General features: G+C 45.5%; 1 long non-coding RNA gene across 1 annotated transcript in view; it reads left to right on the plus strand.

Annotated features, from left to right (window-relative positions):
* LOC134759062 (uncharacterized) overlaps positions 1–14,375 on the plus strand; it is a 23,008-nt gene extending 8,633 nt beyond the window's left edge. Inside the window, exons 2-4 of the long non-coding RNA XR_010134921.1 lie at positions 3,145–3,194; positions 10,295–10,415; positions 14,314–14,375. This is a non-coding gene — a long non-coding RNA (uncharacterized lncRNA). The remainder of the gene's footprint in view (positions 1–3,144; positions 3,195–10,294; positions 10,416–14,313) is intronic.
* The last annotated feature ends 313 nt before the right edge of the window (positions 14,376–14,688 follow it).

The following is a 14,688-nucleotide window of genomic DNA, read 5'->3' on the forward strand; positions in this document are numbered from 1 at the left end:
GCCAGTATGCCCAGCTAATTAAATTTTTTGTAGAGATGGATATTATCCTTGAATATTATCTCTATCTTAGCAGTTTTCTTCATAGAACTGGCTCAGGTGGTAATGATTCACTTGGTTTGTTTGCGTTCCAGATTAGACTGGAAGCCCCACAGAACCCCAAGGCAAGTGACTTTAATTCTAAGCACAATCCTACTCTCCAATCCCCACTCTTATGCACCGACACCTCCCTTTATCATCCTTTTCATGAAAAGACACAATGCATTCCATAGAGTCAATACTCAGTAGGTGTCTGCAATGTAGTTAACCCATTTATGCCGGAGGTTGCAATATTTTGAATTGCAGACGTGTGAAACATCAGACCTTGGTGATGACTTTGAGCAGGATATAAATGCCTCCCACATGCTTAGCATTCTAATAATGGAACACTAGGCATAATTAAACACACTCCCAGACTTCCCTTTTCTGTGGATTTCCCCTGATGAAGGGAGTGTTTCTCCCCCATTCTGTCCCCAACCAAAATGTCTCCTCCTGATCACTCGGTCACCAAAGCCTGTGGGCCACAAACCCGTAATGCTTCCTGGAGCTCTTGTGATCACTAGGACATTCTAGAGTCGTTTCCAGGTTGTCTTTCCTATTTTTCAAAATCCTGCCTGCCCCCTCACCCACCCTCCATCATGGATCAACAGTAACTCCATCCTGGAACCTGGGGTGGGTGGAGCTCTGAAAGATGGTGGCTTTTCCAACTTGTACTTGAGAGATGCCTATCACAAGCGTGAAGCAAGTTGAATACGTCTGTTGATTAAAAAAACAAAACAAAACAACAACAACAACAACAAATCAGGTGATTAAAATCTGTTCCCTAAGTGACAGCTCAACAAAGTAGAAAGAGCTAATTCAGCAGTCCAGAAAAGCTGGTTTCATGTTCTGGGTCTGCCTCTAACTAACTGTGTGGCCCAAGGTGGGTCTTGGGTTGAACTAGATGGTCATCAAAGATCCCTTTCAACTTGAAAACACCCACAAGTGTGTGTATGTGTGTGTGTGTGTGTGTGTGCTGTTTTTAAATCCTAACAGCACGTGTCCTATTGACCAATATATTGTATTATCTATTCTCCGGGAGAAAGCCATCTGCTGCTCACTCCTAGGTGTCTAGGAGTTCTGCCTGCTGAATCGCCATCAAAGCGAGACAGAGCCCAGCAGTTGTCAGCTGTCCAGCAAGGGTCCATGAGAGCATCCAAATACGGCAAGGTGTTTCTTTGATGTTTCTCAGTCTCAGCATTGGGCTTTTGTTTCTATGAATGCTTTTCTACCAAATAAGATGTTTATATCAGTAAGTCCTATGGTATTATTTAAGTTACACAAACAGCAATTTTGAACGAAAGCAGATTTGGACGGCTGGGATCTATTTGGATGTGTGATGCTAATGAGCTGCATAATCTAGCTCTTTGTTCAGTTAGTGCTGAAATGTGACGTCCCTGGGCTGTGCTTAGACTCCCTAGTCATTCAGATGGCTGTTCAGAAATTCTCCCCACTTCCCCGTGGAGATGGGCATCTGAAGGATACCTTTCCCCATGCTTCTTGAATATGAAGTAACAGCATTTAAACATCTTTCATTCAATCACCATTTAGCTATCAAGGTCATGAAACAGCATGAAATGAAGCAGTCAGTCAATTATCTGAAGATCGGCTTTTTAAGCAGTGACCACTGTCCCTGTCATAATTACATCTCTAACAGGAAGGGGAGAAACCCCACCTGGTTTCCTTTTGCCAAACACAAAGTTGCTTCTGCGGGTTCTGGATCTAGAAGTGGAGAGTTTTACTAAGTCAAAGAGGCTGCTTGGGGGTACCAACTCCCGGCCAGAAGGCTGGCAGGTGACCAGGACAGTCACTGCTCTGGTCCCATGGGGATGGCTGCCCTGTCTCCCTTTGCTCAGGAGGATTGGTCTGGGAACACGTTTGCTAATGAACCTGCCTTGTTAACTCTTTTGTCCCTTGAATCACAATCCAGAAGCTGCTTGTGATCTTGGTCCAGTCCAGGGGGAAATCAGTCCCGTTCTATCAACACCCACCAGGCACAATGATCAGACATCAATTACTTGGCTGACTGAGGACAAAATAATTGAAATGGAACGTGTTGCACGTGCAATTTCTCTAACTTTGGGCTGACACTTATCTAGCCCTGCAGCAGTGAGCAATTTTCCTGTGAACAGTTGCTAATTAGAGAGGGTGTGTTTTCTTTAATGGATTGATAATTCATCCTAATATACTTTAGAACAATGTTTCAAAGTTTGTTACCTCAGGACAGAAATGGGATAAACTGAAGGAGATGGTGGCAAAGGTCAGGCATTGGATTTTTAGAATGCAGGATTTTTGTTTGTTTTTTGTTTTTTGAAACGGAGCCTCGCTCTGTCGCCCAGGCTGGAGTGCAGTGGCGCGATCTCCGCTCACTGCAAGCTCTGCCTCCCGCCTCTCGCCTCTCCTGCTCCAGCCTCCCGAGTAGCTGGGACTACAGGCGCCCACCACCACACCCGGCTAATTTTTGTGTAGTGTATTTTTTTAGTAGAGACCAGGTTTCACCGTGTTAGCCAGGATGGTCTCCATCTCCTGACTTTGTGATCTGCCCACCTCCCAAAGTGCTGCAATTACAGGCATGAGCCACCACGCCCGGCCAGAAAGCAGGATTTTTCAAATGCCATTAGTCTAAAAAGCTTCGAGATACTTCACAGTGATGTTTCAGGAGATCTTACCATCTGTGTATGTCCCGGTTGTGGTGAATTACTTAGCAATGCTTTTAGGAGGCAGAATAAGACTCATGCTCCTTCCTTCCTCCCTCGCCCCCTTCCCCCTCACCCTCCCTCTTTGCCATCAGGGTCTTGCTCTACACCCAGGAGGTAGTGCAGTGGCACAATCTTGGCTCACTGCAACCTCTGCCTCCCAGGTTCATGCAATCCCAACTAGCTGTGATTGTGGGGTTTCACAGTGTTGACCAGTTTGGTCTCCAAGTCCTGACCTCAAATGATCCACCTGCCTCAGCCTCCCAAAGTGCTAGGATTAACAGGTGTGAGCCACCGTGCCCAGCCCCAGCCTGTTTTTATATTTTCTGCATGCTGTGTAATAACTCATCGCCCTCCTCTTCCTCCAGTGTAGGTGAGAGATGACCCAGTGGGTCCCCATCAGTGTTGGATATGATTCCTCAGGTGAGTTCTGACTTAGCTTGTGACTCCACCAATGACCACAGCTGAGCCTCTACTCAGATGGGCCTTCTCTGTCCTTCGGCCTAAAGAACCAACCTCACCTCATCATTTTCCATCACGTTGCTATGATTTGCTTTCTTAATAGCACCTGTGGCCACCTGGAATGGTTTTGTGCATTTATTTTCTATCTTCTCTACAAAGATGGGAGAAAGAAGGGGCCGGGCTGACTGCCCAGGCCTCTATCTTCAGCACTCATAACAGTACTAGGCCACAGCCAAGCCTAACATATTTCTTGGGTGAGTATTGTGAGTGGGATCAGAACACAGGAGGGGCTGAAGAACAGATGAACTGGGTTTTCTTCCTGGCTCTCCATTAACTAGCAGTGTCCACTTGGAAACCCTGCTTTAGTTTTTCTCCTCGCCTAGACTTACATAATAATGGAGACTCCTTCAAGGTCTAAGTACTATAACTAGCAGAGGAAAAGGCTTAACTAAGAGAAGAAATTGCTGCTGAACCTTCATTCATAAGCAGACCAGAGCAACTATTAGGCCCTGTAATGCTTCACAAATCAAAGTATTATATTCCTTTCTTACAGTTTTTTATTTTACATATATACATTTTGAGACAGGGTCTCACTCTGTCACCCAGGATGGAGTGCAGTGGTACGATCTTGGCTCACTGCAGCCTTGACCTCCCCAGGCTCCCATCTCAGCCTCTGGAGTACCTGGGGCTACAGGTGCAGGCCACAATGCCCAGCTAAAATTTTGGTATTTTTCAGATACGGGATTTTGCCATGTTGCTCATGCTGGTCTTGAACTCCTTGGCTCAAGCCATTTTCCTGCCTCGGCCTCCCAAAGTGCTGGGATTACAGATATGTGCCACAAGGTTTTGGGTCATAAACGAGCTGCCAAGGGAGGGGTCTCTCCCGAGTCCTCACCTCCTCTCTTGTCCGCTCTGGGTGGCCTAGGGATACGCTTGTCTTGCGGAGGCACAAGCACTGTGGGCTCAAGAGAGGCTCCCCACTGCCTGCCTCCCTGGTAAGGAGAGGGCACCACTGGGATCACTGGTGCCATCTCCTGCAATGGATCTTCTGATGTTGGGTTGAACAGAACTTCAGGAGTTGATTTCCCTCGGCGGGTGGAGCGGGATCCTTCCTTGGCTATCTGTCACTTTGCTACTAGCACTGCTGCTGCCTGCCCTCTTAGCCACTGTGGGGGGTCTAGCACCAGCTGTAACCAAGTGTCTATGTATGCGAACTAGTCTAAGTATCCTTTACCAGTTACCTTGTGCCACTCCTTAGAAGTAAGGGGCCTGTCCAGGCTTCCTTCTGATGGCCAACCCACTTCTAATGTTGGCCAATCTATTTCACACAAAGCTCTAAGTTTCCCTGGTGTGACAGTAACCCCATAGTCTCCACTAAATCCTTCCTTGAAATTTTTCAACATAGTTTCTAGCGGAGTAGGCTTACTTTGTGTCTGACCCATGTTTCCTCGAGACAAAACACCACGCTCACACCACACGCACACCACAGAACAAAGAATGGGTAAAAAGGGCACACACACACTTTTTCATTTTACACCAGACCAGAATCAAAACTAAAATCGGAGTATCCAGAAATCCAAGCCAGGTCAAACCAAAACCAAAGTATCAAGCCATTCAAGTCAAGTCAAAAACAAGAACCAAAGTGCTGGTAGAGGCACGCCGTGGGTGATCAGGCCACGCTTCCACTCAAATGGAGTAGGCAAGTTCCAAACACCAGTCTTACCAAGTTTCAGACGTCCCGACTTATAGTGCCAGTTCCTTCCCGGTGTTCAGCCACCACGTTGATCCTCCGCAGGGGCCTGCCACACACTGCTCTGACCAGGTGTTCCAGTAGGGCAATTGCCCACCCAGTAGCGCTCTCAGGATGTGCGTCGCTCAAGCTGGCCAGAGTCCGTCGCAAGGACGCTCCACAGGGCAGGCCTAAGCAGCCTAAGGGGCTGCCTCGACCGTCCGTCCGTCAATGACCTCGCTTCCCGATCAGGGAACCAAGAAATGTAGCAGGACGAGTCGCAGACAAAACTCCTCAGACACCGGATTAAAGAAGGGAGAGGTTTTTTATAACCAAGAAATGTAGCAGGACGAGTCGCAGACAAAACTCCTCGGACACCGGATTAAAGAAGGGAGAGGTTTTTTATTCGGCCAAGAGCGTCGGCAGACACACGTCTTAACAGCCGAGCTCCCGGAAGACAGAGTTCCTGGCCCTTTTAAGGGCTTACAACTCTAAGGGGTTCCACGTGAAAGGGTCGTGATGGATTGAGAGCACATGTGGTTAGAGTAGGGGGCGTTAATCTTTTAACCTCAGGCCGGGTCATCAGTGGCACTGGCTGGTCTTGCCACTGACTTCATTCCTGTTGTTTTTCAACTTTTACTTCCTCCTCCTCTTCAGAGACAGGAGACAGTAAGAGAAATGGCTTCTCTCCTCAGTAGCACTCAATCAATCATAGCATTTTCTAGATTAGAATGACTCATTTCCCCCAGTGGTGGCTTGTGGTGCGCTTGTGAAAGTGAGTTCTGAGTTAGTCTTGTGGCTCCACCAATGAGCACCGCTAAAGAACACAAAGGCCTTGCTCATTATCTGAGTCTCTCCATCCACAGAGGAATGGGAATCAAAATGCAGGAGTGGCTTGAGAATGGATGAATTGAGTTTTCTTTCTAAGCCTCAGCTTTAGGTAGGAAGCTGAGGTACTGAGGATACTGTGTGACTGTGCCCTGTCACACACCACACGGGGCAGATGCCGATCCAGGACTCTATCCAGGAGCTGTTCTTTCCTTCCTAGCACAGTACTGTAAACTCATCCCCGGGAGAGCTAGCTGGGCTTGTGTCTTCCCTTCTGAGGCCCAGACAATGCTCTTATACTTTCAGCCAACAAATGTTGGAGTGTCTTCTCTCCGAGATAGTGTCCTCTCTCACAAGGTTTTCCCTTTGTGGCAGAAACATCAAAGAGTACAACTTCAATTGCCCATGCTTCTGTAACTCAAAATGGTTTTGGTCTCCTCTTCTAATTCCTAAACCCAGGAAAACCAGGAACTGTGCTCTGCAACCTCAATTACAAACATACAGGAGTCGGTTAATAAATGTTTAAAAATCTGTGAATGATTACATTGGGATAAGGGACAAGAAGTAGATCTTTTCAAAGAATCAATATGCTATAATCTTAGAAAAGCTGCAATTCAGGTAGGTAACTTAGACTTCTGTATAAAAGAAAAGACTAGAATATTGTTTTTTGTTTTTTTCTTGTTATTGTTGTTTGTTTTTTGTAAGTTCATCCCAAAGTTGAGGGCTGGCCAAAGAAGTTTTCAGCTAATTGCCTCTTGCCTAGTTTCAGGATTAAACTATATTTGATTTGATTATATAAGAAAAAGAAGAGAGACTTTGCCCTGAGTAACAAACTGTGGGTCATCCTTATCTAAAGAGGGGTACTTTTTTCATTCCTAAAATAAGGCTGACTCACATACACACACATAAAATATGCCAGCATGGCATGCGGCCCCATTTTTCCAAATCCTTGGCCTGGGAATGTGGAGCTGACAGGCTGGCCTAGATGCAGAGAAAATCCAGGCTTCCCAGGAACTGAAAAGCAAATCGATCTTGGTTCAACATCTTCAGACATTCAACATTTAAGATTATTCAGCACTTCGGCCAGGCGTGATGGCTCACGTCTGTAATTCCAGCACTTTGGGAGGCCAAGGCAGGCAGATCACAAGGTCAGGAGATCAAGACCATCTTGGCTAACATGGAGAAACCCCATCTCTACTAAAAAGACAAAAAAAAAAAAGACTATTCAGCATTTCAACTGCCACACACAGCTCCCGGTTGTAATTCGGTCACAATTCTGGTTTTAGCTTTGTCTATACAAAGTCGTCTTCAAGGCTCTAAGGATCTAAAGGATCAAAGACATAAGTTTAGCTTCTGGTTTCCTGCGTAAAACTCTGCAAAGAGCCCTGCTGGCCACCCAAGAACACCTTCACCCTGCCAGGTTCTGGGTTGAACCTCATGTGTCCCTGTGGGGACCTCAGGGTCTACTGAGATTGCAAGTTACACCTGGACCTTCTGATAAGCTTGACATGAAAATGCAACTTGGATCCAAAGACTAAGGTTTCCAACCTCAAACCAGGACCTATGGTCTGGAATGTAGACTGGTAATGGGTGGGTCCCAGAGTACTAAACACTGTGTTTGTCACTTTGATCACTTACAGGAAACTCTAGTACGTTGGTTTTAGATACTGGTTTAGCACGGACAGATGCGTATGTGAATCCTGACTAGGTCTTCTGTTAACAAATCTTCCTTGAATGGATAACACTTGGGGTAGACAGAATAACACCCCCAACCCCAGCCCCACCAAAGATGCCCACAGCTTAATCCATTGTACCTGTGAATATGCTACCTCAAATGGCAAAAGGGACTTGGCAAAGGTGATTAAATTAAGGATCTTGAAATGAGATGGTGAATCCAAATTACCCAGGTGGGCCCAGTATAACAACGAACGAGGTTGTAAGAAGGAGGTGGGCAGAAAGAAAAGAATGAAAGCCTATCATTCACAGCAACATGAATGGAACTGGAGGTCATTATGTTAAGTGAAATAAGCCAGGCACAGAAAGACAAATAACCCATGTTCTCAATTATATGTGAGAGCTGAAAAGGTGGATCTCATGAAGATGGAGAGTAAATTGGTGGTTACCAGGGGCTGAGAAGGGTGGCAGGGAGAAAGGGAGAAAGAGGTTGATTAATGGCTATAAATATACACTTAGAAGAAATAAGACCTGGTGGCTGATAGATCAATAGGGCGACTATGGTTAACATTAATCAATTGTTCATTTCAAAATGGCTCGGCTTTCCTAGCAAAAAGAAAAGCCACATATTTAATGGGATGGATATCCCAATTACACTTTGATTACATGAATGTAGCAAATTCTCAAATGCCTCCTGAAAACATGTACATCTATTATGTTTCAATAAACTTTTTAAAAATTTTAAATGATAGCCAGGCATGGTGGTGCACACCTGTAAACCCAACTACTCTGGAGGCTGAGTCATGAGAATCTCTTGAACCCTAGAGGCAGAGGTTGCAGCAAACCGAGATTGCACCACTGCACTCCAGCCCGGGCAACAGAGCAAGACCTCGTCTCAAAAAATTAAAAATTTAGGCCGGGCGTGGTGGCTCATGCCTGTAATCGCAGCACTTTGGGAGGCCAAGGTGGGTGGATCACTTGAGGTCAGGAGTTCATGACCAGCCTGGCCAACATGGTGAAACCTCATCTCTACTAAAAATACAAAAATTAGCTGGGCATCATGGCGCATGCCTGTAATCCCAGCTACTTGGGAGGCTGAGGCAGGAGAATCGCTTGAACCCAGAAGGTGCAGGTTGCAGTGAGCTGAGATTGCACCACTGCACTCCAGCCTGAGTGACAGAGGGAGACTCCATCTCAAAATAAATAAATAAATAAAAGTTTAAAAATTCAAAATATGTTTAAATGAAATGAAGAGGTGGATAGGAGATCAGAGTGACTATGGGAACAAGGGGTGTAGACAGGGAGAGAGAGATTTGAAGATGTCATGCTGGCTGTGAAGATGGAGGAAGGGGTCTACCCCACAGAGCAGGAACTCTACTTGATTCACTGATACCCGTATAGCACCCAGAATAGCATCTGGCACATAGTAGCCGTCCAATAAACAGTCATTGAATGAACAAAGGATTAGAAACTACTTGCAGGTTCTTTGGTGAGGGGGCAGGAACCCACATTTTGCTGGATTTTCCCAAGAGGCCAGCACCGTGTGAACCCTTATGTCATCTCCTAAGAAACACACTAGGATGAAGGTGTTATCCCCACTGCACATGTGAGATGAACAGACAGCACATCTTAACAAAACGCAAACTAGAAATTCTAATGCAAAGATGATCTAACATAATGTATGGTCCTATTATTGTGAAGTCACTGTATGGACACAATTAACTGATCTGAATTCGATATGGAAGAAAAAGATGAGCATAGTCTTAAATTTATCTACTATCCCTACTATCCCACCAAATGAGTGTATGCCCCCCAGTGAGTGAAATAAGGGAAGCATGAACTCACTGGCCTTATGTTCTGCATGTCTCTCATCGTATGAGTATCTTTCCAGGCTGAGAATGAGTCCAGTGTTTAGAGATACACATTTTCCCCTATGCAATACAGCCCTCAAATGGAAGACCGCTATTTCATTTGATGTTCAACTAAAGAAACATTACCAGCACTGGAGAAAACAAAACAAAACAAGACTAGCTATGTTGAACTAGTTGTAAATAATGGTTATCCTTGAGTTATTATTGATTCTTCTTTTCCCCACAACCTGTGTCCAACCCACCAGCTGTCCCTGTCAACACCCCCTACAAAGCATGAACTGAATCTGCTGCAACTTCCCAACCTCAACCCCACCACAAATCCAAGCTTCCAGCATCTCCGGCCTGCACTGCTGCAAAACTTCCTAGCTGGCCTCCCTGCTTCCCCCACTACCAGCCTGCAATCCATGCTCCCCATAGAACACGAAAAGAGAATGAGAGAACTCGAAAAGGGAATTCAGATCATGAAGTGTCCTTGCTCAGAACTATCCCAACACACTTGGAAAACAAACCCCAAAGCATCTATAATTCCCTGCCTGCTTGGCTCCATCCTGGGCCAGTCTCCCTGGGGCTCCTTTGTCCTGGCTTATTCTCTCCGCAGGAGCTTATCCTAGCTCTTCCCTCTGCCTGGATGATCTTTCCTTCCATCTTTGCCTGAGGCTCCTTCTTGTCACTCAGATCTCGGCTGAAATGTCACCTCCTGGGAGAAGACTTTCCTTGTCATTTCCTATTACCATGTAGGTCTTTGAATAGTGCTTAATACCCACTGATGTGTGCTGACTGGCACCCTGCACCAGATGCCAGGCTCTATAAGAGCAGGGACCTTGCCTGCCTCGATCACATCTGCCACCCCAGTGGAGAAAGTTGCCTGACATATATGGGGGTTCCAAGTGTACCCCTCAAATGGATTTATTAAGGACACACTTACTTATCTTTGTTTTTTGCTTACTTGGTTACTTCAGAACTTGCCCCGGGGAAAAAATATGTGAGTCTGCTATAGAAAAGAAGTAGGTATTTTACAGATGAAGAAATGGAGGGCTGAAGAGACCATGTGATTTGCCCAAGATCACACAGCTGTAAGTGGTGAGTTGGGCTTTAAACCCAGGCCTGTCCAATTCTAATTCTCAGGTTCTTTCTACCATGCCACAATGCCTTCTTGGGCTTTGGGAGCCCAAGAACAGGGTGGAGCTGGCCTGGGAAGCACTTCAGCTAGGAGAGGTGGATGGGATCCCCAGTGGAGATGCGCTGAAAGCCAGCATGCTGAGAGCTCAGGCTCAGGCGACCCCCATGCAGCAGCTCAGTGGCCTTGCAAGAAACTTAAGTTCTCTAAATTTCTGCTTCCTCCAGTAGAAAATGAAGACTGTAGTAGCTATTCCATAGGATAGGTATAAGGATTTCATGAGCTATTATACATACTATATTTAGCAAGGTACCTGGTGCACAGTAGGCCCTTCATAAATAGTAGCATCATTGCTATCAGTATCATCAGGACAAAATTTGCACATTCACAGTTATCTGCAAAGCCACACTAAGTCTTGATTCTGCCAGTGGTGGGTCAGAGGGTCCCCCTAAATGACCAGTTACTTCTCCTTTCAGCCAAGGCTTCAACTGAGCAGGAGCTGACTATATGCCTCTTTGGGTAGACTTGAGGGAAGGGGCCCAGGAACCTTGTCCATATCTAGCTTGAGAAAAATGAGAACTAGTCTTTTTCTTTTTCAGAATCACCACCCAAGCCCCAGTTGTACTCATAGCTGCTAACTCTGGCTTGATTTCAATACCATCTTCCCCATCTCAAACACCTGCCGTGGCCTATGGTCTCTGTACAAGTCCACTAGAATTAGACTATTAGAAAAAGCCCACTTACACTAATTTAAAAAAAAATCTATCGCCCTTTTGCTTATTGTTGGCCCTTGTGACAATTTAGAGCGAGTCTAATGGTCCAGCCGTAGCCCTTTTCACATTGGGAAGCAGCTGTCAGTCTTCCTATTTCCTTCAGCGTCGGCTCTCACGGGAATGATCTCCAGCCCTATCACTCATCTGGTTACTCTTTTTAGTTTGTCTAAATCCTTTTTAAAATGCTGTGCTCAGAATGACATGCAGTACTCCAGATATGATCTGATAGTGTGGGGATCGCTATCACAACAGACAGTGTGGGGTTATAACCTCTCCATTCTCTATTTAACTCAAGGCATTGGGCAACCATGTGACATAGATACCTTTTGCAGTGTTTACTGTCAAATGAAATTCCACAGTTGTTTTTCGACATCGGCCTCCAGCCTTCCCTTTCATGCATGGGTATCTCAGAGTCAGGGAATATTTTGGGAGGTTTTGGTGCCACAGAGTTGGCTCCACATACATCAAGTTCTGATGCTGCAACATTAGCTAGTAGCTGAGACCACACCAAGACCTTGTTCTAGGGTCAGGGCTTGGTGACAGTGGCCCAAGGCACACAGAGTCATAGATTCTTTTTTTTTTTTTTTTAAAGACAGATTCTGCACTCTGTCGCCCATGCTGGAGTGCAGTGACATGATCTCAGCTCACTGCAACCTCCGCCTCCCAGGTTCAAGCGATTCTCCTGGCTCAGCCTCCTGAGTAGCTGGGATTACAGGTGCATGTCACCATGCCAAACTATTTTTTTTTTTTTGTATTTTTTTAGTAGAGATGGAATTTCACCACGTTGGCCAGGCTGCTCTCAAACTCCTGACCTCACAAGATCCACATGCCTCGGCCCCTCAAAGTGCTGGGATTACAGGTATGAGCCACTGTGCCTGGCCCTGAGTCACAGATTCTAAGGAATCCAGTTTAGTGTAGGGCCTGCTGTTCTCGCCTCTGACCCAACAAGTGCAGGGATCCTTGGGAATTCTGCTAAGCTTTAAGATTTGACCATGGGTGCACAAGTCCAAAGATAAGTCAAAAACCACAGCATCAGTCTGTGTGTTTGTTATGAGTAAGATCCCAGACTTTCTTCAGTCCAGATATTTACCAGCAAAGATCCCAGCACACAGGGGAGAAACACCTGGAAGTCTGGGAGAGGTACAGAGAGAATGGGTCCCTGGGACTGAGTATTAAGAAAGTAGGGTACACAGTGGTCCTCAGTAACATAGGAACCAAATGAAGATCAGGAATCAGAACAGGGTGCTGAGGTCAGACAGACACTGCTTCATGCTGCACTGCAGCCCTTCTAGTGTTCAGCAACCTATGTTATTCTAGGACGTGGTCTCAGCTCCAGAGTAAGTGAAAGCGAGAAAGAACCTTGTCTTTGTTCATTGTCCAGCAGCATGGGGTTCTGGTTCTCCTGTATTCCTGGCTTCCCCAGTGGAATCCCTTTCTCTTACCTCCATCACTGGATTTCTAGAGAGATGACCAGTTCGGGGGCACATTTTTGTCTGCTGTTAATTAATAACAGTTTGTATATCTATGGATGTTAAATGCAAGTTAATCACCTTCCATTTGGTATTTGTTTCCATTTTAAAAACCAATATCACAGTTCCTCCTTTGTCTCCAACCTAAGTTAGATGCTAATTAGAATTCTTTTTTGAATTCTCATTGTATGCTATGCTTTCCTTTCTTAACTTTGGCTACAAAGATAAAGAAAGATGTGTATAATGACTTGTTTGATGTCTATCTCCCTAATAGACTGTGAGGCCTGTGAAGACAGGAGCTACATCTTTCTTTCTTCTTTTTTTTTTTCAAATGGAGTGTCACTCTGTCACCCAAGCTGGAGTGCAGAGTTCAATGGCGCTATCTCAGCTCACTGCAACCCCCGCCTTCCAGGTTCAAGCGATTCTCCTGCCTTAGCCTCCTGAGTAGCTGGGATTACAGGCATGCGCCATCACGCCTGGCTAATTTTTGTATTTTCAGTGGAGACGGGGTTTCACCATGTTGGCCAGGCTGGTCGAGAACTCCTGACCTCAGTGATCCGCCTGCCTTGGCCTCCCAAAATGCTGGGATTACAGGCGTGACCCCTGCACCCAGCCAGGAGCTACATCTACCTCATTCCATGGATTATCTTCCAGTACAGTGCCTGGTGCACAGTGGGTGTTCATAAATATTAGATGAGTGAATGAGTGAATGAGTGAATGAATGAATGAATGAGGCAAATCATGGTTACAGTTGGGACTTGACTTTGTGACCAAGATTTTTCCACTAGGCGCTACATCGCCCTGGGGTTAGAAGGTAGACCAGCTGGCCCACCCCATTTATCCAACCTGCTTGCAATCCTGTGTCTACCTGCAAACCCCCAGCCTTATAACTCTAGTTAGTCATCTTTGAGGTCACCCCCTCCCCATTTTATTTGTGTCTTTCTCCATTTGTCTGTCTTTGGAATTCAATTTCTTCCATCTCTATTGTCTGTCTTCTGATATGGGACTGGCTTTCTTATTGAAAGGAATTCCAGTTGTGTTTTTTCTTGGTTTATTTTATTCTTGTCTAGGCTATAGATGTCCCTGCATTCTGAGGCCACTAATGTTAGATTGTCTCTTTTTCATTTAGTACCTTTTGGGACCTTATCAAGCTGCTACTGCTCCAATCTGGCCTCAATGAAAGGCCTGATCATATACCCTGTTTGGTTCTACACAGGCTTTATACAATAAAGCCAAGAGGAGGCTGGGCACAGCGGCTCCCACCTGTAATTCTAGCACTTTGGGACACCAAAGTGGGAGGATCACTTGAGCTCAGAAGTTCAAGACCAGACTGGGCAACCTCAGGAAACCCCATCTCTACAAAAAAAAAAAAAAAAAAAAATTTACCTGGGCATAGTGGCATGTGCCTGTAGTCCCAGCCACTCAGGAGGCTGAAGCAGGGGGATGACCTGAGCCCAGGATGTTGAGGGTGCAGGCAGCCGTGATTGAGCCACTGCACTCCAGCCTGGGTGACAGAGTGAGACCCTGTCTCAAAAAAAAGACAAGGGGATTTCTAGTCAACATTTACTTACATTATAATATAGAAAATGTAAGACTTTTTTGTTCTTCAAACTTCATAGTATTTTTGAGGAGGAGCTGCTTTACAATAGAATGGAGAGGAAAGAACTGGGGTGATACCTAAGACGAGAACATCAAGATACTATTAAAGATCACTGGGCTACTCAAGACGCACAGGCTAGCAGTGTGACCATGAACAAGTGACTTCTGTGGGCCACAGCTTCCGAATTTGTAAAACAAAGGTATCAGTAGTTTCTCAGATTCCTTCGAAGTTTTATGATTCTCTAGCATTTTGAGTTTTTCAGAAGAAAGTTTGTTATAGAAATACTAAGAATAATTGCTAACTGCCCCAGTTTGCACACAATCAGAACTTTGTGTTAATTTGTTCATAGACCAAGTTGAATTTGCATTAGTGCCCTTGACAAAATAAGTATTGG

The sequence above is a fragment of the Gorilla gorilla genome, chromosome 7 (genome assembly GCF_029281585.2).
Source record: "Gorilla gorilla gorilla isolate KB3781 chromosome 7, NHGRI_mGorGor1-v2.1_pri, whole genome shotgun sequence".
Classification (NCBI taxonomy): domain Eukaryota; kingdom Metazoa; phylum Chordata; class Mammalia; order Primates; family Hominidae; genus Gorilla; species Gorilla gorilla.